Source organism: Trachypithecus francoisi, unplaced genomic scaffold (genome assembly GCF_009764315.1).
Source record: "Trachypithecus francoisi isolate TF-2019V2 unplaced genomic scaffold, Tfra_2.0 Lachesis_group3, whole genome shotgun sequence".
Taxonomy (NCBI): domain Eukaryota; kingdom Metazoa; phylum Chordata; class Mammalia; order Primates; family Cercopithecidae; genus Trachypithecus; species Trachypithecus francoisi.
This window is the reverse complement of record NW_022681468.1, coordinates 155,820,796-155,830,775: the sequence shown is the minus strand read 5'-3', so window position 1 is coordinate 155,830,775 and position 9,980 is coordinate 155,820,796. Positions and strand designations below refer to the sequence as shown.

General features: G+C 42.9%; 1 long non-coding RNA gene across 1 annotated transcript; it reads left to right on the top strand.

Moving 5' to 3' along the window:
* The first annotated feature begins 1,411 nt into the window (after window positions 1-1,411).
* LOC117069333 lies at window positions 1,412-8,918 on the top strand. Its single transcript, XR_004431509.1, has 4 exons — window positions 1,412-1,515; window positions 2,911-3,025; window positions 4,330-4,459; window positions 7,733-8,918. It is a non-coding gene; the product is annotated as an uncharacterized LOC117069333 (long non-coding RNA).
* The last annotated feature ends 1,062 nt before the right edge of the window (window positions 8,919-9,980 follow it).

Sequence of the window (9,980 nt, the reverse complement as noted above, 5' to 3'; positions counted from 1 at the left end):
CAACATGGTGAAACCCTGTCTCTACTAAATACAAAAATTAGCCCGGCATGGTGGCAGGTGACTGTAATTCCAGCTTCTTGGTTGGCTGAGGATGGAGAATTGCTTGAACCCAGGAGGTAGAGGTTGCAGTGAGCCAAGATTGTACCACTGCAACCCAACCTGGGAGACAAGAGAAAAACTGTCTCAAAAAAAAAAAGAAAAAAAATTGGGTTAGGCAGACATGTTAGAAGGATTAGAAAATTAGAAAATTTGGGGAAAATAATCCCAACCACTTTAAAAACCAAGCCAAGAATACCCACAAAAATAGAGACAATCCTTTTACCCTTCTCAATGTCATCCTAACATCCCTCTTGGATATTTAAAGCTTTGGTATAAATATATCAAAATACTGTATACTGCAGATAGATACAATTTGTATTTGTTAATTGTACCCTAATAAAACTAGGGGAAAAACATACCCTAAAAATTAATCAAGCAAGCAGACTTTAGAGTTGTTAAATTTTCTGGCAGAATCTCTAATATAACCTGCAAAATGCTCTTCTCCATGACCCAAAATATGCTTCTGTCCCTGGAAGGGACTGATACCTCCAAAGGAGTGTTGTCATGAGTCTGATTTTAAAGAGCAACTGCGAAATTGGGCTTTCTGACCCACAGTATCTAACTACTGTTTTTCCTTCTTTTTCCTCTCCTCCCTGACGTATCTAGAGGGTGCAATCTCGGAATGAATCACTGGGCTGCTCTGTCCCAGTCCAGTGTAAGCAGGAGATCAAACGGTCAAAAGATTAGGACGTGGGGCTGGCTGGCCGGGCCATAATCTCCTATAAGGACACGGAAGTGTTGCTTCACGTCAAAAAATTAGACTTCCGGCCCCTAAAATTCCCTGAGACTGAGTCGATTTCCTTTTCCTAATTTAAAGGCCGGGGTGGTAATTTAGTCCAGTTCCCAGTTCTACAGTGGAGTGGACTGGGGAGTGGATTTAGCAGAAAAATTCTGGGGCATGTGGAGTGGCGGGGAGGCTGGAAGGTGGAGTGAGAGGTAAGAAGCGGATTAGATTTGTAAGGAAAGTGGGGTAATTGAAGTGACTTTCTGGATTCTAAACATAGCCTAGGCAAGAAAATTGGATTTCTCAGAATGGCCCACCCAAGACATTCCATCGGCTCCGGCCAGTCTAGTTTTGAAACGCCTAAGGCGTCAACAGGGAGCTGCTGCCTGGGTTCAGCTCCTCTCTCCTCATTAGGGAGCAGGGTGGGGTGGCGCGCAGGGTGCGGGCGGCCTGCCTGAGCGCCAGCCTTGCACGCTGCCTCCGCCGGCGCCCAGCATCTGCTCGCGCCGCCTGCCCAGAATAGAACGTCTCATTGTGATGGATTAATCCTTTGGCTCTGGTCCTGCCCGGGTCACCAGCTCAGCCTGCGCCCGCCCGGTGCTGGGGGGTGGACAAAGGGCGCTTTAACTCATTCAGCACATTCCCTCTCCAGTTGCGAGGCCCTTGTGTAGAAACCGAGATGGACTTGCAAGGTGGCGCGCCTCCAAAAAGGGGACTCTGTTTGCTTCCTTGTAAGTGGTTCATAGACTTCTGGGGGCGGAGAACCAAATTAAGGGAGATCTTTTCCTTTCTCTGATCTCTCTGAATATTTCATTTCCACTTCTTGTTTAACCTCTCTATATTTTAATTTCCTCATCTGTAAAAGGGGGGTAATGATTTCACTTAACCTCATAGGACCATTACTATGATTAAATGAGTTAATGCATATCAAGTGCTTTCGATTTCACAAAAGGACAAATATTGTACCAGTCCACTTATATAAGTATCTGGGGTCGTCAAATTCATAGAGAAAGAGAAAGGTGCTTGCAAGGGTCCCAGGGGAAGAAGGAAAGAGGGATTATTGTTAAATGGGCGCAGAGTTTCAGTTTGGGAAGATAAAAAGTTTTGGAAATGGGTAATGGTGATGGTTGCACCACAAAGTGAATGTACTTAATGCCACTGAACTGCACACTTAAAAATGGTTAAGATGCTAAAAGGTTATGTGTTTTTTTTTCACAATAAAACAAATATACACACATACACATATAATGTGCCAGGTATACAATAGGTGCTATATAAAGGTTGGCTATTTATTATTATTATTCACTTTAGATACGTATTATTTCCCACTTTATTCTATAAGTATTTGTGTCTATATATTTTCTCCCAAAAAAGCCTCTTGTTCATGCATTAGAGTTTCTGTACCTCACTTAACATAGCAATCTGAACATGGGCAGCTCCAATCCATCCACAAGAAATGAATAAATGAATGAATGAATGAATGAATGAATGAGTGGATGTGTTGAACCAGGAAATAGAATATCCCAAAGTAACTTATGTAGCCTTTAACCTTCTGACTGATAGACAGTGCCCTCCATCAGTGGATAGTCCTGAAAATAGCCCAGACAAGACACTTGGAAAAGCTCCAACAGAGTGATGCGGATTGCCGGCTCTGTGACTTTCTTCTTGGTGGGTTGGTTCTGAAGCTTAGGAACGATCAAGGTCATCCTAGGAGAGCTGCTCAGGGACCCACCTTAGGGTCATTTTGTATTTGGAGGACTGTTTGGAGACTGAGTCCGAACAGCAGGTACCCCTAAGAGTTTGAGCTTACCGCAGGGTGGCCTTGAGGTTCCATTCAATATTCACTGATACCAGGCTCCTAAGGCTGGCCCTTAAGTGACCGAGCTTTGGAGGAAGAAGCAGGGAGTTGTGCATCCTACCACGCATGACAACATTCATCCTTTCAGCAGGGAGCCCTTTCTCCTTTCCTTACTGTCCTGTCTCACCCCATCTGGTGTGAGCAAGCAGGAGAGAGCCAGTCTGTAGTCTTCAGTAAATGTTACAGACCTAACTGTGCTGAGTTAAGAGACATTATCGAAATGACCTAGGAATCAGCTGAAAGAACCGGACAGCTCTGGAAATGAGTGAATGCATCTTGCAAGCAAGGAGAAAACGAGAGGGATCCTTCTGGGACTGACTGCACCACATCTCGTGTGTCTCACGGTAAGCATCGAGCTATTTTTGTGTGGAATATTTTCACAGACGCATCGGGGCTGTGAGGCTCCATGAGAAAGCAACAGTTCACCTTGTGGGAGATTGAAGTTAATTTTCGGGGACCTTAAACAACCTTTGGCCCTGGCCCAGGAGGCTGGGGAAAGAGAAGGAGTTGAGTGACACTGGGTAGCAGGAATGAAAAGCCACAAGGCAGATGACTAAAATGGTGGCTGAAAAGCACAGTGAGAAAAGCCAAGCCAAAGGCTTGAAGATTATGAGAGAGCATCTAGTACTGCTGGAAAAGGTCAGGGGGACAGAACGCATGTTTAGGCTCCGGTCCCAACTTTCCCATTGACCTGAATAGTCTCTGCCCCAGACTGACCTCCCACTGCACACACTTTGGTCTTATAAAGTGGGTTTGGTTTCAATGCCCAGCCAGCTAGAGATCACAGATGAGTCACTGTGTCCCAAGGGTTATATACCCTTTGTGTCACCTTGGGAAGGCACTTTCTGCTGAGTAGGCCCAAATGCAGCAGGTGACAAGTCACCTTGTCAGCCAAAGGCTCCCCTTTGAAGACACCCTGTGGGGTCTCGGCAGGGACAAGGGCAGGGCAGTATGTAAGAGCTTGGAATGTGACCCTTATCTGAGCTGCTGTGACTTTAGCTCCTGTGGCTAGGATTAGATGCAAAGATGCTGCCCTCACAGGGGTCCTGAACCCATTTGGGCTCTCAAGATTATCTATATACACACAAATACCACACACACACACACACACACACACACACATCCCCTACACAGCACCTGGGACCAGCTTACAAAGCCAGGTCTGGGACCTGATGGGTCTTTGTTCCAGAGGAGGATGGAATTGCCTGCTAGAAATAGCAAGCTGCTGCTTTCAGCACAGGGGCTGAGGTACGCAATCCATGTCCACTTTGTGTGCAGACAGAAACCTGAAAGAAAAACTAATGCAAATAAAGTATTTGACAATTAAGCTAAAGCAAGGAGAGGCAGACTGGCTCAGTGCTCAGAGAATCAAGAAGCAGTCATTTCTAAATCCAACTCTGCTGTTGGTGACCTTCAACAAATCATTTAACCTGTCTCTCCTTTTCTCTAAGGTTAAATCAAGAACTATAATTCTAACCAGCTAACCAGCCACACAAAGTTTAATTGGCTGAAAGGAGAAAGAGAAAGTTAATAAAATTGTTTGCCTATATTCAAAGTACAAAATGTTAAGTAAGGAAAGCAATAAAGCCTTCTTAGTGACATTTGGGTATGTACATTGTAACTTCCTGTCTCCATTCTACACCTTCAGGCGAAGTGCTCTCACTAATTCAAGCTGAGATACACCCAACCCTCAACACTGAACACCCCATAGTGCTGCTTGTCACAGTGAAAATGGTGTAAGGAAATAGAGCACACAACCTCACATAGCCCAGCTCCAGGTAATCAGGCAAGCCTTTAGGATGGACACCCTGTGGGGTAAGAGTCCAGGATTATCATTCACAAATATCTGTGATTCAGGCTTCTTATTTTGCTCAGGTTTCTTAGAGATTTTTCACTCCTCATACTCCCGCAACTATAGTATCTGCATAAAAATAAAAAGTTCACCATTATATTAATTGACATTTATCTAAAGACTAACCATTTTGGAATTTGGATCTGAAAATATTCAATTATTCTGCACTTGACAGAAGCAGAAATAATGGCTTCTCCTGAGCCTCATATTCTACTCAAGCGGATTGTGCATTACAAACCAGCTTTAATTCATTTCAAAACATTTATATCTATGAATCTCTTCTTAATGGCTTATATATTTGGATCTTTGTGGGGATAGGGTGTGAGAGAGAGGATAAAAGATTTGCATAAGATCTATAAATTCTATCAAGGAGTAGGGTAACGGGTGTCATGTAAAATTTTCATCTATGTCTGCTAGCCAATTTGTTTATAGAATGAAACCTAGCCTTTCTGTTCAGTGCTCTGCAGAGAGATTAATCTAGCGTGTTTTTGGTTTACTTTGGGTCCATGCTCTAAAATGTCACAGTTAGATGCTTTGTAAAGAAATGGGTTAATTTCTCTCTAGCTATTGTAGTTATTCCCATTGATGTAAATATCCTGCATGTCTGTGTTATTTTCTTCAGGATTTTAATATAAATGTCTAACAAGGTGACCACTAGAAATAATAAGCTCTTGACATTTACCTCCCCCTCTTGAACAGAACCTAATTATTCCCTGACACCAACTTTCCTTGTCAGGAGAGCCCACAGAGTCTAAAAGCAAGGACATTTGAGCCGTTACAGATTAGCAGAGCTGAGGAATTTGTACGTGTATCTTTAAAATAGCTGAGGTGTCAAACAGGGCTCAATTTTCATGCAGGACATTTATGGTGAAGAGTCTGGTAAGTTACTCACATTGCTTAGAGTATTTATTTATAGTAAATTAACTATTGCAAAACTTGGTCCCAATTTATTTCAGAGGCTATAGGGAAGTCAACCTCACCTCAAAGGAAGCAGTTGCACAAGCATGCAAGTGTTTATACATGTGTGTGCACACACGGGACAGAGACGTCATCTAAACACCTTCTTCAAGTTTACGTTGCCTTCTAATAATCAGAGAAATTCAGAAGAGTTGTCAGAATCAAACATCTAAAGACTTCATGTAGAAATAAGGCTGTGTGCTTACAAAGGGATTTATTTTTAGCCACTTTTGCCCATTCGTGCCTAGCTTAGCATGAGGCTATCCTAAGATGGAGCCAAGGAGGGTGTTTCTTTCAGCCTTCCTCATCTCCTTTCTGGGTCTCCTTGTCTCTCATTACTCACTTTTCCTCCCAGGTCATGCTATCCACGGCCCCATTCCAAAGACCCAGAGCTCCCTTATGGGACTGGGGCTGAAAGCAAGCTGAAGAAGTCATGACCAGTAAGATCTTAGGGGTCAGTTGGTGGGGGGTGCCCTTTGAAAGGTTATGTATGTTAAAAGAGAAGCCTAAAAAGGAGGAACTTAGAGGAACTCTTTTTCTAAGACTGGAATTGCAGGTGTCTTGGCAGGATGGGGATGGAGGAAGAGGGATATGATTGTTTTGGAAGGAGGGGCATCTTTCCAGCACCCTCAAAAATACACACTATGTGTCATCTTCTATTCTTCTCCCTTAGAAAGTCACTGCTTGGCCGTTCAAATGAAAGGCAATTTGGGTGTTTTAAAAAACTAGGTTTATTTTTATATTGCTTGATTCTTTCTCAGAAGTTGTTCCTAGACTTGAAAACATGTTTATCAGTAAACATTAGACATACTTTTAGCAACAAGCAGTCTGGTAAACCTTTCCAGGGTTTCTGGCAGATCTGCTCAGTGCAGCCCATTTCTGCTTTTTTTTTTTTTTTTTTTTTTTTAACTCTTTCTTAAAACAATTGTCCTCCAGGAAACCTACCTGGTCCTGCTGATTACATTACTGCATCTCCTGGGCAATCTGGATCAAATAGTTAAACACTCCATGTTAAAGGGAAAATGCATGCAAGCACACTCAGCACAATGGTCTGCACGTGAGAACTTCCAACATGCTGGGGACCGTGAGGTTTCTGCCTGAGGAACAGCAGGGTCCTGTTTTGAAAGACGAGGGACAGCATGGTCATCAGGGAGGGCTGAAGGGCAGAAAACACCATGTACTTTCCCGTGTCTGTCCAAGCAGTCCTGGCAGCTGGACAGGGCAGAGATGGCTGGAGGCAGCGAGGGCACGTCTGTGCACCAGCTCTGAACCTCTTGAGCCATAAAAACAGATCCGTTGCGAGGAAACGTGTCAGTTTGTACACATGTGACTTCCATCACCCATTTACAAAAAACAGTTCTCAGAAATGATTGTTATGCACATTTAACTTTTCAAGCTAGAGCTGGTTTTTATACTCAATCAATCCAGGGAGAGAGGAGCAAGGTGCTGAACAACAGGTTTTAAGATATGAATTAATTCATGTTGCTGATCATGTTTTGATCTGGAAAACATTGACCAGCACTGTTGGTCTGAAAAAAAATGATGGATAGGTCTCAGGCTCTCACTGGAGGTATTTCGTTGGATGCAGGCTTTGCCACCTTCCCTGTAGTTTAACTCAAACTCTTTTTACCCCTGGGTTCTTTGAATGAACTCAAGCCGTTTCTATGAAGTATTTTGTATGGATTAATCTATCAAGTTAACTCTGTCTGGTTAACCTGCTTGTCCTTCACTTTCCTTCCCACATAATTGTTATTTCTCTAACACCACTTAGATGGCAGAACTTGGAGAGCATTGTTTGTTGTTACTGTGTGTTGGCTGAAAACCATTTTTCAAGAGGTCCCATATAATGCAACTCACAGAACCTAAATTCTGGTTTGGCCTCTGTCCTTCTATGTGATTTGAGCAAACCTCTTTCACATTTTTCTTTCCCAGTTCCTCTGTGTCTGAGATGAGCGTGTAATTTGTCTTCCTCTCTCAGGAATGCTATAAGGTAAGGAGAGAAGGAAGTGAAGAAGTGCTGAGGCTGTGACACTAAGATCCTCCAAGAAAGTGACATTGGTTGCCAGAGAAAGTCACTTTGATGAGGAGACATGGATCCTGGATTTAATCCCATCGATATAGACTTTTCTAAGGCTAGAGGGATCAAGCAGCCTGGACTTGGATGTGACATAGAAGTATTCTTGTATTGCACAAGCTATACTGCCAGTAGATTCCTGATTTTTTTTTTTTTTTTTCATCACAGGATCTCTAATGCCTGGCAGAGAGGAGGTGTTCAATAAACACTTGCGGAATAATTGGCCAACTGACAGATTGACAATACCCTTTGCTGGACTTCAAGTGCAGTACCCTATATGCAGTAGACACTTAATAAATGTTTGCTTGATGATGTGCTATTATATTTAACCATCTTTGTACAGTATTTGGAGCCTCCTGTCAACTGATTTAGCATTGCATTGTCCCTAAGATAAATAAGGGGTGGTGCTCAGGGCTGCCCACAACAGTACCCTATTAGCAAAGAGGGTATAGATATCTGCAAAGTGCAGTGATAGGGAGTGGCATTCTGTGGCTTTACGTGGAAAACCCAAGATTCCAGAAGGTGCTAGACAGTCCTTGTTGACTCTAAAGAATGAATGGATCTATTCTTTCAACGTATCATTGGGCAAATAAGCCTAACACAGCCATATCTACTTATACCAAGTCAAGACACTCACTGAGGTCCTAATCTTCAGCGTTTACTCAGAAAACTCAGAACCACGTTTCCACATGCTTCTAAGTCTTTCTCCAGGTTGCACAGTGAGGGTGCATATCTTACTGTACAGCTCTAGGTTTCCACAGCACCAAGGGGCAGAGGCTGCAGGTCCACATACCACACATGTGCTTTACACCTGAGATGTTCTGTGCCTTTGGTCCTCTCTCATCTGCAAGTTTTTATGTATATTTGACCAACACTTGTCAAGGAAGTCCTTATACGTAAACTGCCTCATGCCCGCATCTGATTGCAAGTATGGCGGTGCTGTCTCCTCTTTTCATTTGACAAAAATGCATTGTATGGAAATTAGCATTAAAGGGGTAATTATTCTGGTTGCTACCAAATTCACCAGCCTCTGTTAGCGTAAATGATAATGATCGTAGAAGTAGAGACTGGGGTAGACAGAAAAGACTCCAAGTTTAAGGACATTATCAGGAAATGAAGGGGGGAAAGTAACATGAAAATTGTGACAAAAGGCAAGGAGAAATTCAGACTAGATTCACCTAAAGTGATGTGCATCTGAATATGATGATTTCTGCAAAGCTTAAGAATTTTAGTTTTAACCACCAGCTTATTGGAATAAATATTTTATAAGCCTCTTAAGGAGGCTACAGAAAGCCTGTGCCTCTTTCCAGCAAGGTGAACACTGCTTGCCTGCATCTGTGTTGGGATGGGTGAAAAGTCTAGCTTGTAAATGCTTCATAGGAACAATTATTATCAAACTACTGAAATAAAAGTGGATTTTCCAAAAGCCCCTCCAGCCCCCTCTGCTCCATCTGCTACATGTGCTCAGGGCATTGCATGGTTCAATATTTAGAATACTTCAATCATCTGAGGGGAAAGTGACCTTCCCCCAGCTTGGAAAACCTTGTGCTGTGACCTAATGAGGACATTCCATGGAGACCTGAGAGCTAGGAACCCTTTCTCCTCTGGGCTCTGATGTGCTCATGACATTTGTGAACCAGTTTGACTCTTCCACTCCTGTGCGTGCCTTCACAGATAATGGCCCATCAACAATGGAATTACAGCCATTTTTTATATGTGCCTGGATAATGAAGAGGGTAATTCTATAAACTACATCTGAAAGTCAGTCTCGTGACTGTTAGGAAACATTGTATATTGAAATTACAATTCTCTTTTCTCTCCTTTGGGTTCATAAGTGCATGCTCTGGAGTGAAACAAGTCCTTTTCCTGGTGTATAGTAGCCTCCCCTCCTTTTTTCCATTTCTTCAAGTATCACTGAGCTTCTGTCAACTTAGTCCTAGATGCTAAGAGGAGTTTCCACATCTGCCTCCCACCTCTAGTCTCTGTCCTCTCAAAAGGCAGCCTGAACACCTCCTATGGTAACCTCCCCAGTGCACTGCTTTGATCACATTCTCTCCTATTAGAGAACCTTCAATGATCCCATTGACTACTAACTCACACCCAGAGTCTGGCACTTAAGAGTGTTTCCAATAAATTTCCAACTTCCTTTTCTAGGCTCATGTCAGCTTACAGCCCACTTTTACTCCACACTGTCATCAGAGGTACTTACAATTTTCAAGTAAAAAGTATACTGTCCCTGCCACACACCTAATTCCCCATCTCCTTTTCCACCTTTTAAAGTCCTCTGAAGTCACAGCTGAGCTCATGTACCCCTTTCTCCACAAAACCTTCCTGGTTGTCCCAGCAGTAAGAAAGTGCTCCATCATCCAAAATCTTTTTTTTTATTTGAGATTTGTTTGTTTATCTCACTCTGTCA